We start from the raw sequence: 12,495 nt of genomic DNA, 5'->3' as shown, positions 1-12,495 counted from the left end.
ACTCTAGAAGGCAAAATTCATCTACTGAATTAGTAGATTATTGTTTTACAATGCATACTGAATTTATAGTATGTTGGAGTTTCATTATGATATATTTCAGGTTTCAGAAACCTGGAAGAATATTACTTATTATATGGGCCACCGGCGCCGCCTCTACAATATTCATAAGGACAAGATTTAAGATAAAGGTTGTCCATGACTAACAAGATACATAGTAATTAAGAAGGACAAACCCGAGTGGTGTTTTGGCACCTAGGAGCATTCAAAATGTTGAAACTTTTGGACACAAAATTTAATAAGTACATCTCGAAATTCTACACGATCACAAATCGTTCCACGGAAAACCGACATTTTTTTGTGTCATGTGTAAAAAAGACGAATTTTGGTGCAAAAAGGTTGTCTATGTAACTTTTTTTTGTCTTTTTCAGACCGGTCATAAAAAATGTCAGTTTTTCGCAAACTTTGATGCGCACAAAGAATGTCAATATTAACTATTAAGTGTGAAATGTTATTCCATTTTTTATATATATTTTGATTTTTTTCCAGTAGCAGGAGCATATGCTCTCATGTGCCAAATTGAATTTCTACAAAACTCACTAAAACCTAACTTTTTCAAGAAGCCATGCTATGAATATGAAATGCAATAATATTAAAAAGTGCATGCTATCAACAACAGAATTGCATGTGCTTAGCTTCAGAGTACCGCGTTATGATATATTTCAGGTTTCAGAAACCTGGAAAAATATTACTTATCATATGGGCCACCAGCGCCTCCTCTACAGTATTCATTAGGACAAGATTTAAGATAAAGGCGGTCCATGACTAACAAGCTACATAGTGATTAAGAAGGACAAACCTGAGTGGTGTTTTAGCACCCGGGAGCATTCAAAATGTTGAAAATTTTGGACACAGAATTTAATGGGTATATCTCGAAATTCTACACGCTAAAAAATCGTTCCACGGAAAACCGACAGTTTTTAGTGGCATGTGTAAAAAAGATGAATTTTGGTGCAAAAAGGTTGTCTATGTAACTTTTTTTTGTCTTTTTAGACTGGTCACAAAAAAAATGTTGGTTTTTCGCAAAACTTGATGCGCACATAGAATGTCAATAATAAGTGTGAAATTATTCGATTTTTATATATATTTCGAAAAAAAAACCCGGTAGCAGGAGCATATGCTCCCATGTGCCAAATTGAATTGAAATTCAATGGAGATTCATCGGCGCTGCCATCCCAAGTGGTTCGTCCCCGGCGATGGTGTCGCTGCTCTTGGCGTCGAGCTCATCGTGATGCTGCGGTGGAGAAGGGCTTCAAGGATCCGATTGCTTTTTATATTTTCTTTTAGGGGTCCTTTCTGTAAAAGTGCAGGTCCTGGTTGTGTTATCTTTTCCTTTGTGGACCTTCTTGTAATTTGTAATCCCACCGCTGATATATAAGCAGCCTAGGTCCTTCGGACCCGTCCTTTGTTCAAAAAAAAATTGAATTTCACTAAAACACTTTTCCAAGAAGCCATACTATGAATTATGAACTGCAATAATGTTAATAAGTGCATTCCCTCCTTCCTCTCTATCTTCTCGCTTCTCTTGAGAGTCACCTCCTCTGCCCCGGCTCCTCTCCATCCCTCCTCCGGTGGCCTCGCCAGCCGGAGTTGAGGAGAGAGAGGAGGCCGGCCTCCCTCTGTACATAGTAGCCTAGGTTTCCTTTGCCTTACCTAGGTAGAGAATGGATTTATGCCAATAGTTTGGGGCGGACAAGATTTTGGAAGCCAGATCTGGAGTCTAGGGTTCTTGCTTCTTGCTGCTACGCTTCTCTGGTTGGAGCTGGTAGAGGAGAAGAAGGCCACGGTCTTTTCCAATAAAGTTGCGTTATGGTTCGGTGGCGGGTGTGATCTGGACGGTCTGAGCTCCATAACATCTTCTTCCTTATCTTGCCGTGGTAGCGAGGGGAGAGGAGGCGATGGCATTGTGATCTTCTTCAGGTGGTGCGGCAACTTTGAGCTCAACCACGCGGATGGCATCATCGCCTCTACAATCGTCGGCCGGCAAGGCGGCCACGATTCAACTTCCGATGTGGAGGCCTTTCACCGCGTCTGCTGCTGGAGCTCGACACGTATTCTCCGCCAAGTGGTTCGTACATGTCAATCAGCGAGAAATCGAAATCATGCAATTAGACGACGACATCATGATCACAATAAAAAAATGCAATGCAAATTTTTGCGAGAAATCTCTAACTTATGAGCTGGGATCCTGTCATATTAACAACTAGACAACACCCCACGCGTTGCTGCGGGATATTAAAGTCAAACACTTCAAAGTGATGAGCTGCACTGTTATAGGACAAATAAAAGATAATAGCAAAAATGTCACAAAGAATTTGACCTCTAATTATGGAATTGTTGAGCTTTTGCAAATGTATAAGAAAGCTTGTCAATGAAAAATTAGGCTCTGTCGTGAAGTAATTGCCATACTCAATTGATTATTCCAGATTGCCTTAGTTCTATAAACTATAAATACAGAAACTGAGCGACACATGTGGCTTGTCAAACCGACGAAACAATTGTAGTAACTAATTCATTTGTGAAGTTCCATGATATTTTTTCCAGCAAATGAAGTCTTGGTATGATATTAATTGGAAAGGTACGGTTTCCTTTAGTACCAAGGGCCATCCTTACTACATGAACAATGAAGGCCGTCCTTTACTATTTGTTTGTAAACCTGCTGATGTCTCAAAAGAAAGGGATATTGATACAGACATGTGTACGTGCTCGACAACAGTTAAAGAAATCCGACCTAATAAGCCTAAGAATTGTTCCTAAATGGTTCATGTGCCATAATTAACCTGGAGGAGCATACATAACTGCTTGGTCATGCAAGCAAAGGCGGAGCCAGGCCCCAGGCAACACGGGCCATGGCCTGGGGCGTGGCCTTCCTAGCAGCCCTATATTTCTAATTTTGGCCCGGGGCGTAGCCCAGCCCAGCCCAGTTATGGATGGATTTTCTCATCGTTTTGCCCAGCTGAGGTAGCGAGGAAGGCAAGGCACGCAACGCACGGACTCGTTCAGGCTCGAAACCTCCAGCCGCCAGGCGAACTGTGACGACCGACGAGCAAGGAGCGCGTCGTTGCTGCCGCCGGCTCGCCTCCTCCCGTCGTCCGGCTGTCCAGCATCGGCACCTCTCCGACCTCCGCCCACCTCCACGCCCCCGCTGCCCCGCAGTCCCGTCTCCCGGCAACTCGCTCGCGACTCGCGTCGCCGCCTCCGAGCGCAGAGCTAGGTTTTGCTCTTTCCTCCTTTTTTGCTCTGCATTTTATTTCCTCAATTTATCTTACAATTAGATTGTTAGATTTTTCATTTAGTTAGTGTTCTGCCCTCTGCTCGTAGTTGTTTTAGTTAATTTAGCTACAAATTATTATATTTTACAGGAGGACAAGATGAACAAAAGAAACAGAATTGATAGCTTTTTCCCTTAAAACTGGGATCATTTTCGTGCAAATTTTTTTGCCCTTTTCTGTTCGCCCGTGGCGTGAGCAATTCCTGGCTCCGCCGTTGCATGCAAGTACACTCACAATCACTTGTAGAATTCTGGCTAATGTATAAATATAAAACGTGATATATTGTAAAAGATAGAAGCATACAGAAAGGAAAATAGTTTACATCTCCTGAAATAATCTGAAGTTGTTTTTTCTACTACAAACAAATGTGCACGAAAAGTGGAAGCTAATAATTAAAAAATAAAGGGGATGTCCAAATTCCATACATACAAATCAATTTACTATGCATATTTTCCTCATACAAAGGTATTGCTCCACATCATAAGATATAACTCTATCAGCAACAGACGTCCAGAATTCTTTGAAGAGTTTCTGCAGACCTGGAAGACAACTGTAAACACATTCTATTTAGAATTTTTTTTAATTACGAACATGTACACTAACAGAATGTCTTATCATGGACAACAACAACAACAATGTATTAAAGGATCGATCCGGAGCGCACGGGATCAAGCGATTGGACTTCATCTTCTTCGCCTCCGACGGTCGAGCGCCGCCATCATCGTCCCCGTGCCTCTCAAGCGAGGCTGGGCATCCTCCCGTGATCCCCGTGAGATGCCGCACCTCGCAGCTCCTCCCTGTTTTCGGGCCCGCTGTTATGTCGCGCCCTTTGTGTGCTGCCGTCGGCCGCCGCTGCAGCTAGCTATCCCCGAGCCCGCCACCAACAGGAGCGTGCGAACAATCTCTGCATTTCAGATCAGCGATAGCAGAATCCGGAATCGTTGGGCGGCTCCGGATGCGAAGCTCCAGGCGAAATCCCAGCCTTGGTCAGAACTGCCTCCAAAAGCATGACCTGCCTAGCTTGATGAATGATCGCTCGATTTGGTAGGCAAGCTGGCGAGAAGAGAGAAGAAATGGGATGGAAGGGGATCGTATTTGGGTGGCTGTTCAAAGTGCTGACATTTAGATCGTATTCAGGCAGTTTGGACTTGGTTTTGACGTGGCCCAGTGGTTGTACTGCATAAAGAAGTGAAAAGTTCAATCTTCCCTAAAAATAGTGAAAATTTTGGTAGAAAATTTAGTTTTCTTTTTCATAAGAGCATGGTATACAAGGTCAAAAAGAAAAATACGCCTCCCAGAAAGATATACATATGTAAATGTTAGAAATATGTATAAATACGTACATTCAAAGATATGGAGATGTTCAACACATTTTTTTATTAAATACCATAAAATGTAAGTGAACAATAATGCAAATTAGAAATCTAAAATATCACAACAAAAATTAGGAAAACTAATGAAAATCTTCGGCTTTAGCCGGCTGTAATTTTGTAAATCACTTGTCATAGATCTGGAGGAGATTTGAGTATACATCAATGGAGCTCAGCAATTCATTTTTTTCCCGTTTCACTTATCGATTCTCATATGTGAGTATTATGCATTCTTTCACTTTTTACGACACCAAGAAAGAACGGGTTATGCTAATTGAGCATGCAAGTGTCCGAGGACATAAAAATTTAAGGTTGTAAAACAAGGCATGAGACATGTGGCACGACATAAAAATTTGATGGTTCCTGCACAAGGATGACGCTTCAGTGCAGGAACCCGTTGCAACGCACGGGCATGTTTCCTATCTAGGTTTCTGCCAAAAAAATTCGTCAACGCTTTTTATTGGACCGTTTTGCCCTCCCACCAAACTACTACCTCCGATTCAAGGAATAAGGCGTCCTCGTTTTACATGTTTTTTGTTTGACCAAGAATTACTTTAAATACATAAAGATTGTTCGTATGAAATTAGTATCATTAGAAAGTACTTTTCAATATGAATCTAACGATACTAATTACATATAATATAATCAAGATTTTGTTGCTCAATTTTTATGGTCAAAGTTCGTCTTGTAATACGCGTGCGCCTTATTCCTTGGGACGGAAGTAGTACATAATACATCAAAGTACCACGGTACCAGTTCGGTATCTCCAGAATCGATCCCCTCTCCCTGGCTCACGCGCGATGCAGCCGCCGCAGACGAAAGGAGCGCTCCTGGGCTTTGATTTAGCTGTTAGATCTGGGCTTTTAAAATAAAGGGTGGTTCCCGGCCGAGAAAAAGTACTCATATTTCTGTTGAATAGTCCCACATCGATTCTTTATGGCTATTTCATATGGTTTATATACGCTCAGAAATTCCAATCATCAGCAGCAATTACATGACCTAATGGATCAATGGCATAGAGAGAAAAGCGCCCAGATTGACCGCGTGAGGAGAGCCAGCCGACGCGAATAGAAATTCAGAGCTGGAGCTCAGAGAAGGGAGAAGGGGAAGCTCAGATATGCTGTGGAAATCGGTGGGACTGGCGCGGATATATCGAGCACGAGGGAGATGGGGAGGCTCCTGCCCGACGGCAAGACGGGAGAGAAGGGAATGATCTCTGAGCAGATCTCGGCCAAGTCGTCGGTTGGCGGCCGGAGAGCGGCGAGCAGCTGCCGGATGCTAGGAGCTCGGGGCAAGGCGCGAGCGGCGGGGATGCGCGCATCGAGATGGGCGGAGCTGGTGCTCGAGGAGGGCGCAGCGGCGCTTTGCCCTGGGCCTATTCCCTCGCGTGCGGCAGCCCCGGTCTCCCTGGCCTTCGGCGCCGTAGTCAACTCACGCGAGCCCATCTTGCCATGGCTGGGCATGGGCAGGCATCCTGCTACTCCACTTCCTTGTGTTGGAGTGCGTGGACTGGAACTGGCTGGATGGGGAAATAAGAAGCGGCGCGCAGTGGAGATGTGCTCTGCCTTGGAGATGTAGCACAGCGGCAATGAATCAACAGTGTGGCCGCCGAAAGGTCCGAATGTAGGGACAAGCAATGAGTTGGCAGACTTTAAATTTACTCAATGCGGTGGAAGATTGGATAAGTTTTTTGAAAAACAAGTTTTTTTTGCTGCTCTTAATTATACATTTTCCACGAGGCGATAGAATTTTTTGTAATTCAACCATATGCTCATTGTGTCTAAATCTTCAATCGTAGATTGTTGTCTGCTCAAAAGTTGGAATCCATAATTTATTTGCCTCGGTGCCTAGCTACATTGGTAGACCGGTGAGCACGCACACCTGGGCATCGGCGTGACGTGCTCCTCCTCCCTCCCAACAGTACACCTGGAGAAGCCTCCTACGGACTCCTGCGGTAGCCCAGTGTTCATTTCTAATGCACCAAAGGGTAGCAGTGGCATGTTGCCGGACAACTGGTGACGCAGTTGACACAATGTATAAAATTGTGGAATGGTTTGTAGAATATTCAATGTGTATTAGCTTTGAATTTGTTTGAATTCATATTTATAAGTCGATGCAGTGAGGGGCTTGTAATCTATAATCTTCTTAAAATTTGGTTATGTTCATAATGATTAGGAGAAATCATGACCACCATGGATGATGGTGAAAGTGAAGAAGTTTCAACACGGATGATTGAGAGTGGATCCCGGTGCAACGCACGGGCACTTTTGCTAGTAAATATAAAACGTGATATATTGTCAAAGATAGAAGCATACCGAAAGGAAAATAGTTTACATCTCCTGAAATAATCTGAAGTTGTTTTTTCTACTACAAACAAATGTGCACGAAAAGTGGAAGCTAATAATTAAAAAATAAAGGGGATGTCCAAATTCCATACATACAAATCAATTTACTATGCATATTTTCCTCATACAAAGGTATTGCTCCACATCATAAGATATAACTCTATCAGCAACAGACGTCCAGAATTCTTTGAAGAGTTTCTGCAGACCTGGAAGACAACTGTAAACACATTCTATTTAGAATTTTTTTTAATTACGAACATGTACACTAACAGAATGTCTTATCATGGACAACAACAACAACAATGTATTAAAGGACATATTGAGTAGACAGTGGAGCAAAAATAACCCAGATTGATTTCCAGCTGGGTCTGTTTGATTTTGAGCAAACATCTTGTATTCATAAACAAAGAACATCTGCAGTTCTGCACAATGAAACATGAGAAGGTCAGAGATTTAGATTGGCATATCATTACTTCTCTGGATGCAGTGGCTGTCATAAATCAAAGAAATATTAAAAATTGTAAATTCGTAATGTAATCATAGATCCATACTTCACCTGGAACATCAGTTGAACCTTGAATTTATCTACATTAACATCAGAGAAACAAATCTTTCAACGAATATAGGATTGAGGAGGAGAGAGCAGAGAGAAAGGTGCATAAATCAGGAGGCGATGAATACTGCTCGTTCGTTGCCGGTTCTTGCCGCACTACAGGAACGGACGTGTACGCCGACGACCGGCCGCCCTCGGCGTAGCCACGCCTGGCCCTCGGCGTAGGCTACGCCGACGGTAGCCCTCGGCGTATCGCCTCGGCGTCCAGGTCCCTCGGCACATGGCACCGTGCCGTCGGCGTAGGCCCGGCCGTCGGCGTACGCCGCCTATGCCGACGGTGCTCGTTCGCCCTCGGCGTCGCGGCCTTCGGCGTCTCGTGGCAGGGCGCCGTCGCCGTTAACGGACGCCAGCATACGCCGACGGCACTGCCCTCGGAATAGGGCAGGTGGCCTGCGCGGGTAGAGGCGACGTGGCCGTCTGTGGTGCTGCCAGCCCAGCCTCTACGCCGACGGTATGCCCCTCGGCATATGCATGATCATATGACGCCAGGCTGGGACACGTGGCACGCGGCCAGGCTCAGCGTCTACGCCGAGGGCAACCCCCTCGGCATAGACCTGACCATATGGTCTATGCCAGGGTCTACGCCGAGGGCGTTTTTTTGCTGTTTTTTCGCTGTTTCAGCCAAAATCATGTTCCAATTCAATTGCAATGCAGTTCAGCAGGTCCAATTCATCCAAATTCATCCAAAATCGACCAAATTCGCCATAATTCACCAAAATAGCATATAATTCACATAGTAGCATACATGGTGCACATAGTAGCATACAAGCGGAGAGCGGAGAGTGCCATGTCATAGTAGCATACATAGTAGTAGCAAGCAACCCTAGTTCTAAGCTGACTAGCGAAGGAAGGACCCGGGCGGGGTGTGTCCGCCCTTATCGTTGACGAAACGAGCAGCCCGGGGTTGCGCTCCGGTAGAAGCTGCAGAAGAACCACCTGGAGAAGGACCGGTGCTACGCCCAGGAGAAGTCGACGGAGAGGCACCGGGAGTAGTCCCAGGAGTAGTCGAAGGAGAGGCACCAGCAGAACGCCCAGCAGACTGACCACCTTGATGAACCGGTGTGACCTCGCGCCCACCCGGCGAGGTCTGGTTCCCGGAGCATCCCGTTCCCTACGTGTTCCCTACATGTTAGCAACTTGCGATGCAAAGGGAAGTGGTAACTACCGGTTTGGCAAAGAACTTACCTCTGGTGTGGATCCGTAGTAAGTCGCAGCGAAAGCTGCCCTCGATGGCATGATAGGCATGTCCCCCGCCACGGTAACTCGAGCCGGTGGCGGTGTACCAGTAGACATAGAAATCATCATTTCCTGCAAGATAGGTTACAAGTTAGGCTTTGCAGAAATAAAGCATCAAACTGAGACTTGTCATCTACTTGCGAGAAGAAAGATTCAGACTTACTCCTATATACGCCATGTAGGCCGTATTCTGCCTATTCCACTGGGCAGCAGCCTGCTGATACGCTTCATTGCAGGCTTCGAAGGCCGCCTCGAACTCAGGCTACAATTTCAGAAACAATGAATCTCGTCAACACTTAGCCATGTAGGAAGGAAAACCGGAAAGAGGATGAAAATGAGGAAAACTTACATCGTAGGCGGGTGGACGAGCAGGCCGTGGACGAGGCTGGGGGCTGTCGGCGGTGAGGGTATGCTTGAGACGCGTGTAGCTCGTGGCTGGGGTAGGCTTGACCGCCTTATTCAGAAAGGGGAAACGGCCATGCGGACGTCCGTGCCCCGACAGGACCAACGACTCCTCGTCGACCGGAATGCTCAAGGGGTCATCCACCTCCGGGTGACGAGACAACACCATGTCGCAGTAGTCCTCCTTGGCGGCCTTGGCATTGCCGTAGTACTGTGGCTGAGGCAATGCGGGATTGGGCTTCTTCTTCGTCCGCATCATGTCATATATCTGGGCATCATGAAGCACCACCCCAGGTGCTGCCTCAGCCACCTGCATCGCGAAAAGAAAAGTTATGCGTACGACAAATGTAACATGACGGGAAATGAAAGAAGGTCGTTCCATGTATATACATACTTGTTTCCCCTTGTAGCGGGTGTAGTCGCGGTTTCCCGCGCAGTGTGTGCCACCGGTGCCTCGGTTCTCCATGTTCCGCCTCGACACGGCTGCAAACTCCTCGTCCTCCCTGAGCCACCTCGCCCTAATCAGCTCCTCCCATGCCTCCCTATGCTGCTCGGCCCACTCGGGACAAACCTGAAAACGCAATACTCAACTGAAGATAATCCAATGAAAACTTAGCAGCAATGTAGAATCTCATTGACATTTTACTCACCGACATGTACTCCTCAATGGTCATTGCCCATTCCTCCTTAGGCTGGTTACCCACAAAGTACTCCTTCCTGACCCTCTTACCCTTGTTAGCCCAGAAGGCACTAGCGGAGGTGACCTTTTGGTTGTACCACTGCTGCGGTGTCAACCTCTCGCAAGCGCCACGCAAAGTGAGACGCGCCCGCGCATCATGCTCCGGGTCCACACGGTAGAAGCACTTCAATCATGCATAAATCAGTTGTGAAAGTCATGAGTTAGCACATTAGGGCCATCAACAATGAACGGTGCTCGAGAAGTATATGTCTTACCCAGAACTTGGTGGTCACAGCCTCAGCAGCTGTCGCGAAGCCTACGGCAGGGGCATCCTCATAGTCCGCCCAAGTAGTGGCTAGCCTCGTCTCGCCACCGGGGACCATGCTAAGGGGAGTGTATCTGCCAGGCCAGAACTTCTTAATCAGAGCCCCAAGCAAGCTGTTAGGCACGCGGGCTGGCTTGACCTCCCATGTCCAGTTGCTGCAAATAAATCACACATTAGTACAAATGCCAAATTGATTATTATGCCCAAGATGAAAATACATGTTCGAAATTTCTGAAGTAGTACACTTACTCATCGCTCGAAGGAATGATAAGGGCCTTGTCATCATGGGTCTTCGGCTCCTTCCTCGCATCGGGGACTCTAGCTTCTCCACGAATCTTCAAGGGCTTCGGCGCACCCCCACCCTTCATCACCTCCAACTCAGCCCTAGAGTCTGACTCGTGTGTAGACTCCGTCTCCATCTCCACCTCCCCACTAGACGGACCCTCTAGGAACAACTCAGGAGCCACGTCGCCAGAAGCGGAGGGTGGCTCATCAAAGTCCATGTGTACCCCGCCGCCACCTCGTCCTCCACCTCGTCCTCCTCGTCCTTGTCCTCCACCTCGTCCTCCTCGTCCTCGTCCTCCATCGGTACCATCGTCGTAACGCGGATTGGGCACCGGGGCTCGATCACTCCGTCTAGTGGCTCTAGGAATATTCCTCTTCACCTGCGCCAGCGTCTTAAGCAAGCTCTCAGAGTCTGCCTTGCCGCTGCTCATATTGTTCAGTCACCTGCATTGAGAAGAATAAAACAGTTAAGCACAAATACATATTATATGAAGATACTAAGAATAAAAGGCACAATGCAATTAAGAAGCATGTTGACATAATAAAATGAAGATAGTAAGAATAAAAGGCACAATGCAATTAAGAAGCATGTTGACATAATAAAATGTAGATACTAAGAATAAAAGGCACAATGCAATTAAGAAGCATGTTGACAAATAAATACTAAGAATAAAAGACCCTCACCAGCCATCATCGCTCTCACGCTCACTCTCATACTCCGTCTCTTTCGCGGCGCCCTCGTACAGAGGCCTCTTAGCCGCGGCAATCATATCATAGAAGGCCTTCGCGGTTGGCTCTGGTTCCTCCGGTTCTGGCGGCGCCTCCGGTTCTGGAGGTGGAGAATCCGGGACATCGGCATGGACGAGATCATCTAGAAAGTCTCTAATTCCATCGTACTCATTGCCATTGAGCCGCTGCCGCATCACCTCACCTCTGTCACGTTCGCGCTCATCAAAGTCGATTTCCGTGACGTACCCACGCATATACCCATATTGCAGAAGGTGTCTATACATTTCATCCTTCCCACGACGTTGACGCTTCACGCAGCGAACACAGGGGCAAAGTGCCCGAACCAGCCCCTTTGTACCACGCGCTAACTCATTCACTAGAAAATGGGTCTTCCTTGTCCACTCATCTGTTTTCTCAGTCGCACTAACACGCTCATTGTACATCCATCCATTATCAGCCATCCTCTGCTTTATTGGGAGCCAAACCACAGACATAGCATTTATATCAAATAGGAAATTAAATGCATCATATTTTTATTTATTTTACCGGGCGAAACGCATGCATCAACCTACATCTCTACTAGGTGGGCTCCTAGCAGCCGCCGGATCCGTAGTTGGCTACGTTCTCCATGCTCTACCCCGGTCCAAGTCAGAATTTCGGCAGCACCTCCCCGCTGCTCTCCCGATACACGTCTCGGCAAAAAGCCGAGAGGATGTGCATCCGGAGAACAACGGGGAGGCGCCGCCGAAATCCTGACTCGGACCGGAGTAGACCATGGAAAACGTAGACAACTACGCATCCGCCGACTGTCCCGTAAATGCCGCAAGCGTTACGGTTCAAAATATGCGGACCACTAATGCATATTTATCCGCGTAACGCTCGCGGACGGGAAGTGACACCTAGGTTACGCAACTGGACTTGAAAAATGAATCTAGTGACATAAGAAAATGCGGAGAAGAAGTTGGAAATTTAGCTCACCCTCGGCTGTAGAGGAAGTAGTCCAACAACCAAGTGTCGATATCGGCGACCGTCGAGAAGCGCGTCAAGATCCGGGATCGTCACGCCGGGGTGCTCATGACGAGGCGGTCACCACATGGCCTATTACAAATTCACAATATTAGAACAAATTCACATGTGAATTTCTATTTCCATTATTAAACAAATTCATTTCTATTCCCATTA

The sequence above is a fragment of the Lolium perenne genome, chromosome 3, assembly GCF_019359855.2.
Source record: "Lolium perenne isolate Kyuss_39 chromosome 3, Kyuss_2.0, whole genome shotgun sequence".
NCBI classification, from domain to species: domain Eukaryota; kingdom Viridiplantae; phylum Streptophyta; class Magnoliopsida; order Poales; family Poaceae; genus Lolium; species Lolium perenne.
The sequence above is the reverse complement of the archived record's forward strand: the minus strand, read 5'-3'. Positions refer to the sequence as shown.